Source organism: Meriones unguiculatus, chromosome 3 (genome assembly GCF_030254825.1).
Source record: "Meriones unguiculatus strain TT.TT164.6M chromosome 3, Bangor_MerUng_6.1, whole genome shotgun sequence".
Lineage (NCBI taxonomy): Eukaryota > Metazoa > Chordata > Mammalia > Rodentia > Muridae > Meriones > Meriones unguiculatus.
This window is the reverse complement of record NC_083351.1, coordinates 10,202,899-10,216,878: the sequence shown is the minus strand read 5'-3', so window position 1 is coordinate 10,216,878 and position 13,980 is coordinate 10,202,899. Positions and strand designations below refer to the sequence as shown.

The window sequence follows — 13,980 nt, the reverse complement described above, 5'->3', positions numbered from 1 at the left end:
GAATTCCTGATCCGTAAATTCATCGCGCTGTGTACCCTCGGAGGCCAATCACACACTCTTACACCGCTACCTATTACTTGCAGTAGCAGTTAGCAAGAGATTAAGTTAGCATGGATGGCTTGTGATTTGGGAGGTGCAAAAGGCGTTTTTGGAAACAGGCTTGGAGCGCAAGAGTAGCTGCTGTGTCTCACATCCTTACTCCGAAGCCGGCCTGGGTTCCCACCCTATCCCTGAACATCTCCCTCAGCCCATCTCAGACCTGCAGGTGGTTATTGATTATACCCGAAGCCCAGACCCCTCGGTTGCAGCTCACCCTGACACACTCTGGGGAGGTCATTCAGACAGTCCCAAAGGTGGAAGCAAGGAATACTGGTAGTTTTCCATGCCGGGATCCAGCCCCAGACCCGCCCCGCTCTGTGTCTAATCCAGCTGGGCAGGTCCGTGTATCTCAGAAAACCATCTTCCCAGCGGGGAGAGGCCAAGAGCTTCAGAGCCAAGGCTGAGCTGCTGTGAGCAGAACCAAGAGAATGGCAGAGAAAGTGTGTTCTGCTCCCGGCTTCCCCTGTGCACCCCTCTGCCCCAGCGTGGTTCTGTTGCCTTCTACCTTCCCACATAGGAGCTTCGTGTCCACTTATCCCACTTCATGTCAGCCGGACACATGTGTCCTGAGGGGAAAAGATCCAAAGACATGATTCTCAAACACTGACTGTCTATTACCTATTGTGCTGGCCAGTTTTATGTTAACTTGACCCAAGCTGTAGTCATCTGAGGGGAGGGAACCTCAATGGAGAAAAATGCCAACCGGAGATAACCTAGAACCCCTGCACAGATGTAGCCCATGGCAGCTCAGTGTCCAAGTGGGTTCCCTAGTAATGTGAACAGGGACTGTCTCTGACATGAACTCACTGGCTGGCTCTTTGATCACCTCCTGAGGGGGGAGCAGCTTTACCAAGCCACAGAGGAAGACAGTGCAGCCAGTCCTGATGACACCTGATAGGCTAGGGTCAGAGGGAAGGGGATGAGGACCTCCCCTATCAGTGGACTTGGAGAGGGGCACAGGGGAAGAAGAGGAAGGGAGGGCCTTTCAGGGGAGGCCACAAAAAGTGAAGTGAGTTACATTCTTGGATCGGCCAGCACTGAGGGAGTATAGGATTTGAACTGAGGGACTCGGCAGGACCCTGGCTCTGAACAACTATGCCAGGAATTTCCAAGTGCTGACAGAATAATGTCCGCCTAAAGTTATCCACACCCCAGTCTCCAGAACCCAATACTTTAGATGTAGAGAGACTGCAGCTGTGATCAAGCTGAGTCTGGAGATCAGGGCTCATCCAAAGTAGACACAGGGGGTTTATAAATAGAAGGGAGGAGGCCAGTCATGTCAGAGGCCTGACAGTGGAAGCAGGCTCCAGATACAGCTTCTGAAAGGAGGCTGTTAGCCAAGGGATGTTAGCAGCCCAGAGCTGGAAAACGAGGGATAGATTATGTGATAGACATCCCAGAAGGGTCTTCACACTGGCTGGTGTGGCACATTGATTTTAGACTGGGAGGAGTTGGCACCCGATCTCCACAACTGTAACCTCGTTGCTCTAAGCCTCAGCAGTTCCTGGCAGTTTGGTACAGTAGCCACGGGGAATGAATATATCTAGCACTCTCAGCTGTACAGGCCAATGCTGATTTCACCAGCCCTTCTGCTGACTGTCCGCTGTAAAGCTCTTCTCTCAAGAGACACCAGGGTATAGCCTGAACCACGGATTGAGAAAGAGGGTAAGATTTCATCAGATCTGTCTGTATTTTTTATTTTTACTTTTTGGCTTCTCTGCCATTTGTGAGCTGTGTGACCTTGGGACAATGTCTTATCCTCTCTGGGCCTCAGTTACTTTCTTTAGTTATAAAAGCCGTGATGCTGGCTGGGCACTTAGGGGGGCCCATGCCTGTGGCCCCAGATTCTGTAGATGCTGAGGCAGGAGGATTGCACATTTGAAGCTACCTTGGGCAACCTTCTTTTGTTATCAGTGCGGACCGAAGCTTGGGCTTCATGTGTGTGAACTGAAGTATTTTACCATTATACCACATTGCCAGTCCTATCTTGAGCAACTTAATGAAACTGTCTCCAAAACAACAAGCTAATTAGTTTAATTAAATAATTCCCCAAATAGGGGCTGGAGATGTAGCTGAGTGGGTAGAGTGTTTGCCCTACCTTTGTTTCCTAGCAGGGCATAAACCCCAGGGTGCTGGCACACTCCCGTAATCCCTGCAATGAGGAGGAGGAGGTGGAGGCAGAAGGCTCAGAACTGCAAGGTCATCCTCAGGTACATACTTAAGTTCGAGGCCAGCCTGGGCTACATGACAGCTTGTCTTACGGTGAGGATTACAGTGATAAACGCACAGCCCATGTGTGGCCCCATCTGTGGCCCTGAGTCCCTTCCTCAGCACATCAAGAAGGAAAACAAAACAAAAATAGTGATGCTAAAAATACCCCCATTGCAGGATCAATATGAGGCTCGGATGCAGCGGGATTTGGTGGAGTTCCGTGCGAGTCCCCGTGTCATCTGGACTTCAGTTGTTGGGGGCACTGTGCTTCCCACTCTGGAACACAGGACCTCTCTGCTGGGCCCTTTCCTGAAGGCTGGCTGAGAGGACAAGTCTAGTAGGCAGGGGGATCAGAAGTTCAGGGCCACCCTTCTTCTGTAACAGGTTTGAGACTAGCTTTGTGAGGGTCTGTCTCAACACACACACACACACACACACACACACACCACCACCACCACCACCCAAAACCAAACCAACCAACCAACCAAACAAAAAACTCTCACTATTGTCACTGGTCAGTGACTAGAACCTTTATCTGGAAATTAAAATATCTCTTCAATAAAAAAGTATGCCCGAGAGCCAAGCCAGCAAGTGCTTGATGGACACGCCTGAGGACATGAGTTCAATTCCCAGATCCAAGGGAAGGTGGGAGGGACAGACCTTTCTCTGGCCTCCACATGAGCACTGTGGCATAGGTATGCTCCCATCAAACACACATCATAATAATAATTGTTTTATGTGCTCACGGGCCAGCAGGACGGTTCAGTACACGGCAACTTGATTTTTTTTTTTTTTTTGGCAACTTGAATTTGATCCTAGAAACTCACAGGGCAGAAGGAGAGGTAGGCTGCCAGAAGTTGCCCTTGACTCCCTTATGTGTGTGCACATGTGAACACATAAATGGATACATGTAATTTACATTTTTAATATGTTTATAAATATTTAGAAGTTGGTCAGGAGCCAGCTGTCAGTCCTGTGCTTTCCATTGCTGGCTGTGGCTTCTGCCATCTGTCACTATTTTCCCTCCAAGGTCCCTGGTTTTCCCACTTACTTTAAAAAAAAAACAAAAAACAAAAAACAGAAAGCCTTATGTACTCAGGCTAAACTCAAACTCGTGACCCTCCTGCCTTGGCCTCCTGAATGTAGATTCCCACTTACTCTTCCTGGGAGCTTGTTTCTACACCCGGGAGTTGCTGTGTCCAAGCCTCTTTGCTGCTCTCTTGCCCACAGTGAGCACTAAGTTGCACGTGTGTGCACCCCGGCCTCGGGCTGGATCGCCCCTATTGTTCACCAGGAAGTGACAGGTCCTGCATGGGAGCTGCAGGAGTGACATACTGGCCCAGCCTCTCTGAAGGCTGAGTCAGCTCCTCGTCGCAGACAGGCCTGGGTTCACATGGTGTCGTGCAAAATCAGAGTGGGACCGTCTGCTTAAAGGAAACAGTTTCGGTCTCATTTCCTGAAAACAAATTTTAATTTCAAAAATATGTTCTCTGCCTGCTTACTCTCTCAGAGTCACTGGGCCAGTGCGGACAAGTCGGACAGCTGGGACTGAAGCTTGGGGGGACGCCCCAGTATTTGGGACAGCTTCACGTCCTGTTCTGGCCTTTTGTCTTGTTTTGTTTCTTTTTGTTTGTTTTTGGTGTTTTTGTGGCAAGGTTTTACTATGTAGCTCTGGCTGGCCTGGAGATCCCTATGTTACCCAGGCTGGCCTGGAACTCACTATGTAGACCAGGCTGGCCTGGAACTCACTATGTAGACCAGGCTGTCCTGGAAAGTGTGAAGAGCCTCAGGATGCTGGGATTCCAGGCATGCACCGCCATGCCTAGTGGGCAGCAGTTCTTGAGACCCCCGATTGTACGGAACCCATGGGTCCATCTTTCACTACCAGCTTCGTGTGCCTGGGCTGGCAGGCATGCTCCTCTGTGCCCCATTCAGCCCTTTAAATCTATACCCCACACTGTCAAATTGAGGGTGTGTGGTACAGATTTTAGCCCTATCCCCGCTGCTCTCCTCATCAAGACCAGCCTCTCCAGCGAGGACACACTAAGCCTCCCGACCTGGTGTGACCCTCAGCCTGGCAACTTGTCACCGTGGCTCAGCGTGGACCAGCGTCTCTTCTGGTGGCTCTCTCTTCACTAGCGATACCGTTCCTGTTGCGTTCCCTGGCATGCCTTATTGGCAGGACTCCTTGTGGTGGCTGTGACTTTTTGGGGTCACCCAGAGACACTGGGGCTCACATGGAAGCCTTGCCTAGACATGGAGGCACAGCAGCTGGAAGGTTGCCACAGCAGTGGCTGCTAGTGCCAAGCTACTGCTCACACGCTGAGGCTTGCTTCTTAGCTGAAGAGGGAGTAAGACAGAAGCCACAGCTGGCTGTGGCCTGCCGATCCTTAGGGCATTGCAGGATTCTTTATTTTTATTTATTTTTTCCTGACTTTCGTCTACCTTAAGGCTTGAGTTAGTCCAAAAATGTTCTGGTTAGGTTTTTGTTGTTGTTGTTTGTTTCTTTTGTTTTGTTTTGTCAACTAGACACTAGCTAGATTTATCCAGAAAGAGAGAACCTCAATTTAGGGATTGTCTCCTTCAGATTGGCCTGTGCGTGAGTCTGTGGGGCGCTTTTTTTTATTAATGTGGAATGTGGAATGGCCTAGCCCACTATGGGTGGTGGCATCCCTGGGCAGGTGGTTCTGAGTGCTATGAGAAAGTATGGTGAGCAAGCCAGTAAGCAGCATAACTCCGTGGCTTCTGTTTCAGTTTCTGCCTCCAGGCTGTCTGCCTTGAGCTCCTGCTTGATGAAGTTTCCCTTGATGAAGGCCTGTAAGCCGAAAGATGAAACAAACCTTTCCTCTCCTAATTGGTTTTGGTAAGTGTTTTATTACAAGATGGAGAGAAACAAACTAGTGTCGTTCTCTACTGGGCAGGGGTCTGGAGGCTTCCAGATGGAGAACGGGGGAATGGAGAATGGGGGATGGAAAATGGGGGGGGGTCCATTTATCTCAGGGGCAGCTAGAGCACTTTAGGGCAGGGCCCTTGTGCTAAGCCAAGCCAAGTGTGGAAAAGGGTTTTCCACGGAGTGTTACAGTTTAGCTCTTTTAGAATGAAATGGCCAGTGATAATGGAAACTCAGACATTCCAAAGCCTATAGCGATACCAAAGTGTTACAGCTTTTGGTTAAGCTGCTGTGCTGAGCATGGAAGAGGTTCAGGCAAAAACCCCATGCCTGGTCAGCTTGCAGCTGAGACACAGGCCTGGCAAGGCGTAGGCCCAGCAGGCTGAAGGGCAGGCCTGGTGAGACGAGGCCAGGGGGAGATAAATGATAAATCTCAGGCAGTCATGTTGGAAGGATGATGGAATCATGCAGCCAGTCAGCACATTTATTATAAACCAAGGGCAAGGGGAGGGATTTTGTGGGAGAATGTGTTTGATTTGCTGGAGTCAGGGGGTCAGAGACACTTGATTTACCTGTAATGGCTCAGTGCCTTGTTTTCCATGAAGTAGCGTGGGCCTATCACAAGAAGGAAAATACAGAACTTAATTATCCTAGGAGTGAGGGGGAAATCTCCAAGAACAACTGAAGGTCACTGCTGAAGACTAAGATCCTTAGGGTCGGGCATTTCTAGGCATTCCCAGATGCTTGCTGGAGTGGCTTTCCTATCAGGAAAGGATCTGTAATCTGCCCTGCCCTATGTGACACTTTTTACAAGCCCTGGGGTTACCAGATCAGGAGAGACTTTTAGTACCCTGCTGAAAAAAGGGAGTCCATTATCATAGACCGAGTGCAAATAAATGGTTACCCGGAAACATCAGACTTCAGCCGTATCCAGCAGAGCCCCATAAACTAGAACACAGGGCTTTCCATTCCTTGCACTAAAAGGACCTGAAAGCAATTGTGTGTAAGCCTGGACCTGCAGTGGGGAGGGACCCACAGTGTGAAGGCTGTGCTGGAGGTCAGGCCCGGCTGCTGTGCCCGCTATGAAGCCAGTCAGTAAGTGTTTTGAAATCACTGAGGTGGCATGAGGATCCTCTGTGACTGAGACACAGAAGAAATAAACCCAACCCTTAGGCAGAGAAATGGCAACTAACATCCTCTCTAGGGCTGAAAGGTGGCTTGCTGCTCAATCATGGGAGGACCTGAGTTCAAACCCCAGGACCCATGTAAAAAAAAAAAAAGGAGCATTATGGTGATGGTTGCTTATAAACACAAAGCTGTGGAGGTGGAGACAGAAGGATGCCTGAGGCTTGTTGGCCAGTCAGTCTAGCCTAATAAGCCCCAGGTCCTAGTGAGAGACCCTGCCTCAAAAACTGCAGTAGATGGCCCCTGGGGAATAACACCAGAGGCTGGCCTCTGGCTTTCGCATGAGTACACACACATGCCATGGAGACCCATTTATCCTCCTCAGCCTTCAGGAAGGAAATCACCAACTGACCTCGCCTTACAAATGAGAGACAGACACAGTGGGACCAAGTGGCTTGACCAAGTGGGCATGGCTGCTCAGTGTTAGGGTCTTAGTGGGACCTCAGGTGGTCCATCGACAGTGTCCTGTCCTCCCAAGGCTTCTGTGCATGTACAGGGAAAGTGCTTTCCACTGAGCTATACCCAGCCCTACACATGGTTGTTTCTTTAATTTAAAATTTTAAAATTCTTGGCATTAGATGAAGCATCTGCTGTTTTGGTCACTGAGAGTAGACCAAAGGTTTGCTGCATTCTTTTCCACTTGCTTATTTTTTATTTTATTGTTTTCACATATATCATCTATCTATGTATCTATTTGTATATGTATCTACCTATGTACCTTATCTATCTGTGGTGGTGGTGGTGGTGTGTGTTCTCTGCCCAGGACCCTAGACAAATGGTCTACCACTGAGTTACATCTACGGACCTTTTGAGAAACTCTATATCTGCCCCTCTCCTTTTTACTTTAGGATGGTGTGATGGTTAGTCTTATTGTCAACTCGATTGGATTTAGAGTCTCTTAGATCTACTTCTGAGTGTGTCTCTGTGGTTTTTTTTTTTTTTCCAAAGAGATTTAACTGACTGAGAAAACCTGCCGTGAATGTGGGTGCCAGCAGCCCATGGGCTGGAGAGGTAGCTAGGTAGGTGGGGAGAGTGTCTGCCTAACGCACCAAGCCCTCAGGTCCATCCTCACCACCACAGATACTGGGCGTGTGGCATGGCATTACTGCAATTCCAGCACTCGGCAGATGGAGGCAAGAAGATCAGAAGTTCAATGTCACCCTCAACCACTTAGTGAGTTCAAGGCCAGCCTGAGAAGCACAAAATCGTGTCTCAAGAAAGAAAAGAAGATCTGGAGGGGACAGGAGCCCCACAATAGGACCAACAGAGACAACTAATCCAGACTCATGGGAGTTTACAGACTGATACATCAGCTAAGGAGCATGCATGGTTTAGACTTAGGTAGGCCCCCTGCACTTATGTGGCCAGTGGGCGGCTTGGTCTTCCTGTGGGTTGTTTGTTGAGTCAGGGCACACTGGAGCTGTTTCTAATATGGACTCTATTGCCTGCTTTTGGACCATTCTATTTGGCAGAGCTGCCTTGCCTGGCCTCAGTGGATGAGGACATGCTCAGTCCTGATGTGACTTGATGTGCTGGGATGTGTATAGGAAGAGGAGGTGGGAGAGGGAGAAGGGAAGAAGGAAGGAAGGGAAGGAGGAACTGGGAAGACAAGGGAGGAGGGCACCCTTGGGATGTAAAGGAAATAAACTTAAATAAAATAAAAAAGGTTTTTAAAAAGAAAGGAAAGAAGGAAGGAGTAACAGCACCAGCATCCCACTCTTTTTGCTTCCTAGCTGTGATGGTTTGCGTGAGAGCAGCCCCCATAGGCTGAGAAGGGTTGGGAGGTGGGACCTTGCTGTAGGAGGTGTGCCACTGAGGGCGTGGCTTTGAGGTTTCAAAAGCCCACACCCCCTCTAGTTAGCTCTGTCTCTGCACCTTGGTTGTGGCTCAACACGTGAGCATCTCAGCTACTGCTCCGGAGCGTTGCCTGCCTGCCTGTTGCCATGCTCTCCATCATAACGGTCGTGGACTCACCCTTTGAAACTGTGACCCCAAAAGAGATGTTTTTCTCCTACAAGTTTCCTTGGCCTTGGCGTCTCAGCACAGCAATAGAAAAGTAACCAAGACACTGGCTACGGCTGCGACATGGCTGCCTGCCTCACATTCCTGTCACCACACCTCCCGTACCTTAACTTTGAGAGGCTGTGTGTCAAACTGTGGAGAAAACAATCCTCTCCACCCTCCCTTCCTTAACTTTCTTCATCAGGCGTTTGTTTTCATAGCAACATGAGAGACAGAACACAGGTCAGGCTGGCCTTCATCTTATGATCCTCCTCCCTCGACCTTCCCAGTTATGTAATAGGCTACCACTGAGCCATGTCACTGGCCCTAGAGGCTGAGTCTTCAAGGTTCAGCGTACTCGGAGAGCCCAGTCTGAGGAGCAAGAGATTAACATCCTAGGAAGACACCGCCATACTCTTAATTTCCAGCTAAGGAGTTTTAAAAGAAGGAAACAAAGGCTGTTGGTCACTCTGGGGCTGTCTGTCCCTCTGGTCAGGTAGTCAGTCTTATTTCCAGGACTCATGATGTCTACGGCACTCTTCTTATCCCTGCACTTCTCCCTCATAGTTGTCTCTGGTGTCTGGGCTCAGACACTCTTTGGAATCTCGAGCCTGGTCGGTGTCTGCCAGGAACAGCCCTGATGTCCTCCAGGCATCACCTGGGCTGGACCTCAGAACAACCACGGATAGTGCCCGCTGGCTGATTTTCTGATGACATGTCCATGCCAGGGACATGTTCCTTTGTCCCTGTATGTAACACAGCAATGCTCCCACCCACCCCTGTTAACCTGGGATTATAGGCTTGTGGCTGTCACTTTAGCCTCTCAAGCTGCCTCAATGCATTCCCCACCCTTCCCTACAGCATAGCCAGGTTGATTTCCTCTTTATTTTGTGTGTGTGTGTGTGTGTGTGTGTGTGTGTGTGTGTGTGTGTGCATGTGACAGCTAGAGGTTCGAGGTGTTTTGAGTAACTGCATTGGGTTAGAGATGTCATCACTCAGTTGATGGAGATGCCCATTGGGTCTTGGAGATCACTGATTGGCTAGACTGGCTGGCCAACAAGCCCCTCCCCAGCACAGAGGTTACAGGTGTGCAAAAGTCTGCAGTGCAGACTTGTCATATGGGTTCTGGAGATCTGCAAGCAGTTTAAGCATGGAGTCACGTCCCCAGTCCCTTGTCTTGATTTTTGAGACAGAATTTCATGTATTCCACTCCGGTCTTAAGATCCCTACATAGCCGTGATTGCCCTTGAATGAATGGGACTCGAACCCGGAGCTCAGTTCCTTCTTAATCAGTCCCCACCTGACCAAAGGTATAACGGTGATTCTCAGCCACACTTTCCCCAGTGTCCTCACTCGAAAGAGACCCAAAGACCATTGGTCTGGCTTTTCCTTAAAGCCCGCCTCTGAAGGTGACTGATTGGCTGGTGCTGCCTCAGCGGCTTGTGTTCAGACTGGGTGTACCCCTGGAACTCCAGCCAGCCCGAACAGACTGCTCCCTGGAGGATGGCATGGGCCAGGAGGGAAGGATGAAACCGGAGGCTGAGTCACTGAGCTGGCAAATCGAGTTACTTCGGCGGTCGCTGGCTGCTGCTGAGCGAGCAAGCAGAGTGAAGTCATTTTTCAGAAAATCGAGTTATCACTCAGAGGCTTGAGGTCTGCCCGGGGCTTCGGCTAGGGGCCTGGCTGCTAGCAGCCTCAGGCCTGGCAGGTAGGGGCTTCTGCCGTTCTTAGCGTCTGGCCAGGAAGGCGTGGCTCCCTCACTCTAGTGGGCAGGACCCCCTGCTAAGCGTGTCCCACTAGCCCTCCGCCGCTGCCAGCTTTGCTCGAGGCTGAACGCTGGCCACCAGCTCCCTCGGAGCCCTGAGAGGCAGCACAGCTTGGGATAGAGACAGCACAGCTGTAGGTTTCCTCAGGAGTCGCGTGGGGTCCATGGGCCATTGAGGTGGCATCTTTGAGCCACTGGCTCCCTGTTTGGTCAGAAAGGGGAACATTTTGGGGTTTTCTTTTTGTAACTTAAGTTTGAAGTATATTTTATTAATTAAGATTTAAAATTTTTCTTTCTTTCTTCCTCCTTTTAGGGATTGAGCCCATGCCCTCGGTTTTGCTAGGCAAGCTCTGGACCTTTGAACTTCACCCCTGGTCTTCTTTTTGGTGTTTCTATTTATTTATTCAGAGATAGGGTCTCATGTAGCCTAGATTGGCCTTGAGCTCACTTAGTAGCTGAGGATGACTTTGAACTCCTAATCCTTCTGCTTCTACCTTCCTAATGCTGAGATTACAGGTGCAGTAACACACCTGTTTCTTGCCATGCTGAGGATGGAAGCCAGGACTCCAGGTGAGCTAGCTAGACAAGTACTGCGTGCGCGCATACACACACACACACACACACACACACACACACACACACTGCTCACCAAGTCACCCACCTGCCCTTGAGTTTATAATCCTCTTGCCTCAGTCTCTTAAACACCTGGGATTTATCCACAGGCCCGCCTGGGACTGATGTTTTCCTGCTAGAAGATTAATGATTTCTTTCACCTCATATTGCCGTTACACTGATCCTGGGCTTCTAGCATGGGTGTCGAGAGTTGTAGATGCAGGTGGCAACTGCTTGCTTGCTACCCAGGTGCATGGCTCCACAGCCCAGCCACCAAGGGGCTAAGCCCTAGCTTTGTGGGGTTCTGACTGGGCTCAGAGCCTTGGGTAAGCTGTTTAGCCCTTTGGAGCTTCGGCATCCTTATCTGTAAGACGGAGTTGGTGACAGTCACGGTCGAGTTCAAGTGCAGACAGCAATGCTGGTTCTTGGCAGGTTGCTTTAGAAACACAAACTCTTATTGTGGACCTCAGAGAAAAGCTCCCAGCATGAATCCAGATGCCCTGGGTCAGGAAGAGGCCCATGCTCAAGGGAACGGGTAGCCAGTCTCAGAACACCTGTGACTTGAAGGCCAAGGTCAGAATCCTGGACATCAAACCCAGCTGTCCTTTCTCTATGGACACGAGAACCACGGTGAGGCTCTGTGGGATTTACCCAGAGGGCTGCAAAGCCAGACCTGGACTTCCCATCTCCTCGGAGGCAGAGGATGGTGAAGGGAACACTGAGAGGCCCTGGCCTCAGGAACGGGTTGGAGGTGACCTGAGCTGAAAGCAGCTTGGCTGGTGTCATGGTTTCCCCGACCGACCCAGCTGCTGAGAAAAGGAAGCAGTGGCCACACAGGCTGAATTAGTGACCCTGTGGCTATGGGGGAGGAGGGAAGTGCTGCCCAGCTCTGTGGAAATCCCCTGAAGCTGATGGCTGCATTCCCACTATTCTCCTGTGGTTCCTCTGACTTAAACACTTTTGCCAAGTGGGAGGAGGGTCACAGCTTTGGTGGCAAGTGTCTTTACCTCCTAAGCCATCTCACCAGCCTCTCCTGATGACTCTCCCCTCCCCCCACCACAATGGGACCTTCTACTAGAATGGGATGGGTGAGGATGGGCTTCCGGTTTCCTGATTCACGCAGAAGCCAGAGTCTACATTCTGCCCTCCTTACTAAAGATGAGTGCCCTGCCTTCTGTTGGGGGAACAAAAGATGTTTCTCCACCGAGGGCCATCCTTTGGGTCTGCTGGGAGAGGCAAGAACTTCAAGGGGCTCAGCTGTGGTGGGCTTTGCAGGACTGCAGCTCTGGGAGGATCTGCACCTCCAGAGTTGAACGCAGCAGGTAAGGGCCTGGGACTGGTAAGGGGCACGTCCCGCCACCTAGTGGCCCACTCTGGGATTGAACGCTATCGTTGACCTCAGGAAGGTCATCCCAGGGCAGTGGCAAGCCAAGCTCTTGGCTGTGTCCTAGAATCACCCACTTGGTTCCTATTGCAGCAGGAACCGGGGCCTGCAGTGAGCATGTCAGTCTTCACATAGAGAGCCTACACCCGGCCTCTGAATTCTGTATGGAAATGGAAATCCTGGAGGTGCGTTGGAGGGGGCACACAGGGTGGCAGCTAAACATCTGGCTACTCACTGCCTTTGGAGTCACAGGCTAAGAGGGATGGGCACCTTGAACAGCAAGAATCAGTCAATGTTTATATGAAAGAATTCAGAGGTGTCTTTCTTACCTGGAGGGAAGGCAATCTTCCAGTCAAGACAGTCTACCTCCACGACGTGGACACAGCTCTTCCCATGCAGCAGACACTGGAGGGTGTTGCATATGGGTGTGGGGAGAAGGTGGCATTGTAGGAGTTGGAGGAAGGGGTGGTGTGTGGGTTTTGTTGGAGGAGTGTGACTAGGGGGTGGGCTTTGAGGTCTCAGAAGCTCAGGACAGTTCACTTCCTGTAGCCTGCAGGTCGGGAGGTAGAACTCCCAGCCCCTTCTCCAGCACCATGTCTGCCTGCACGCCACCAATATTTCCCCCCATGATGATCATGGACCAAACCCCTGAAACTGTAAGGCAGCCCCAATTTAATGTTCTCCTTTGTAAGAATTGCCATGGTCGTGATGTCTCTTCACAGCAATAGAAACCCTGACTAAGGCAGGTGGGAACCATTTTCTTCGGGTTCACACTCAGAAGATGACGGACGGCTAAACCATGGTGTTCTTCAGTCAAGTGACTTAAGTACAGCCTGAGTTGTGGGGGGACGGTGATGGGATAGATCATATACCCTTATAATCTAGACGCTGGCGTCCTAACCCTGGTACCTAAGGCTGTGACAGAACTTGGAGATTAAGGGAAAATGAGGTTGTTGGTGCGGTGGGGTGTCTAGTGCAATGTGACTTGCGTGTCTGTAAATGGTGTCATTTCATGAATAACTATGGAGAGATAGCCATGGAGAAGACAGGGAGGGCTTAGAAAACCTTCTGGTTGGCAGAGAGGCCTCAGGAGAGACAGCCCTGGCCTGTGGGTATATCTTGTTTTCCTGTAGGTCCCCCGAAGTTCAGAGATGGTCACTTCGGCTTAGACTGGCTAGGGTTGGTTTCCAATCCACAGCTATGGGGTCTGGCCGTGCTCTCAAGAGGAGTGACACTAGGGAACATTCCTGCGTCGGTTTCCAGAGGTAGGGGTGGGGGTCTGGGACCCTCTGGGGTTTCTCAGCCCTGAGAAGGAGGTCTAAGAGAGACAGCAATTCACAGCAGCCTGCAGGCACCCTCCCATCTGCTTTAAATCACCCCTAGATGACTTCCGCCGGGCAGTACTACGTGCTCCGCAAATAGAACTTGAGATCACATCATTTGAGGAGTGAGGACAAGGCAGCAGCCTGCCTGTTTGTTACAAATGCGATTGTCTTTCTGAATATTTCTGTCGAGGTTGGTTGGCTTCTCCACAGGTAACCTGAGATGTGGAAACTGGCTGTTCCCTGGAACCATGGGATGTTTGGATGTGGCCGGAGAGGCATCTGTCTTGACTGGAAGATCGCCTTCCCTCCAGGTAAGAGAGCTTGGCCCCAGGGAAGAGGGGCCTGTGATATTCAGAGAGGAGGTCAACCTGGCAGTCTACAGAGGTGCCAGGAAAGAATTGAGGATGTGGGGACACTAACCCAAAGACTCAGGGTGACCCTCAATGCCAATTGGATAGCTGCGCCATACTGATGCCTTGGGCTCCATCAGCCTGGCTCTTTATCTTCC

General features: G+C 50.6%; 1 long non-coding RNA gene across 9 annotated transcripts in view; it reads left to right on the top strand.

The window, feature by feature from the left end:
* Window positions 1–13,980, top strand: part of LOC110545122 (uncharacterized) — a 29,639-nt gene that overhangs the window by 219 nt on the left and 15,440 nt on the right. For 2 of the 9 annotated variants that reach the window (XR_009590496.1, XR_002476231.2), the window contains exons 2-3: window positions 5,065–5,173; window positions 7,466–13,783. This is a non-coding gene — a long non-coding RNA (uncharacterized LOC110545122). Of the gene's footprint in view, window positions 1–47; window positions 1,765–5,064; window positions 5,174–7,465; window positions 13,784–13,980 lie in introns of those variants that run through there. The other 7 variants (XR_009590499.1, XR_009590493.1, XR_009590494.1 and 4 more) reach the window with 7 other exon arrangements.